The sequence below is a fragment of the Galeopterus variegatus genome, unplaced genomic scaffold (assembly GCF_000696425.1).
Source record: "Galeopterus variegatus unplaced genomic scaffold, G_variegatus-3.0.2 Scaffold15831, whole genome shotgun sequence".
Taxonomy (NCBI): Eukaryota; Metazoa; Chordata; class Mammalia; order Dermoptera; family Cynocephalidae; genus Galeopterus; species Galeopterus variegatus.
In genome coordinates this window covers 8,619-9,818 of record NW_007741942.1, presented here as the reverse complement: position 1 = coordinate 9,818, position 1,200 = coordinate 8,619, and positions in this window count along the sequence as shown.

Sequence of the window (1,200 nt, the reverse complement as noted above, 5' to 3'; positions counted from 1 at the left end):
CCCGAAATGGGAGGAAACACCAGCTTCAGGCAATGAGCAAACAGCCTGAGGCCTGAGGCAATGAAACGGGGCACCCAGGTGTGAGGAAAATAGAGCAGTTTAGTCAGGCCCCCTCCCCTCAGGTCTCCTTGGGCGTGGGGCAGCACATTCTTTATAAATAAGTTGCGTGTGGGTGGAGTTAGTGTACATGTGTGCCAATGTCTCTTTCAGTTTGTTGCTATTTTTGTGTGTTCTTCCGATCTGTGAAGCAGGGGTGGGCTGGCTGGCAGAGAGCTCGCTTCTAAACATAGAGCATGTTTACTTTGCTGGCAGCTGCTCAGTAAGTCCAAGTTTCTTTGGACTTTGCCGGCAGCAGTTGAGTTTCTAAGTTTCTCTTTGAACTGCCTAGCTTTTAAATGTGTGTGTGCTGAATAAAGCTTACTATTCCTTCAACCAAGGCTCCAAGGACCTTTTTCTGGTTACCTGGCTCGTAGGCCTGCGTGTGAAGGGTTTGTGACCCAGTCCGGATAACGGGCTTGAGAGGTCTGTGAGCTCCAGACCCAGCCCTAGCTCTGCACCAGGAGTGACACCCCGCCCACGGCCCACACCCCTTTCCCCACCTCCAACACAAGCCCCTACCCGCTGCTCACTGGGTCCTGCCCCTCCAACTGGCAAATACGCCCACTCAAAGCCACCACAGGATGTGCTCCAGCCTCCCGATAGGCACCTCCTCCTACGGCAACACCCCGCACTTCCACTTCCGGTCTCGTTCTGGCCGCTCTGCAGTACACTTCCGGCCTCGGTGGTGAGGCAGGAGGACGCCCTGCCCTTCCGGTCTCCTGCAGGCCGCCTACGTCCACTTCCGGCCTGAGCATTCAGGGGCCGGTGCAGCGTGTCCAGTTCCATTCTTGGGCAGGCTTAGGCGGGTTCTTGGACGTTTGGGGGTTCGGGGTTGAAGGGGTGGGTGGCGCATGTGGGGGCGGCTCCAGTGTCCCCTGTGTCAGGTCTGAGTGTTTTTGTTTGCTCAGTGAGTGAGCGGTTGGACCCTGGACTGGGTCTGTTCCAGGGGTGGGGTCGGTGGACCTGAAGCAGGCTTTTGGGGGGCACCAGGCCTGGAGGGCGGGTCTGACTGCGTATGGAGACCAGTTCAGGGGGAGGCACGAAGCCTGGAGTGTGGAGCCAAGCGGGTGGAGACTGGTTCCTGGTGCGGGCTGTGGGCAG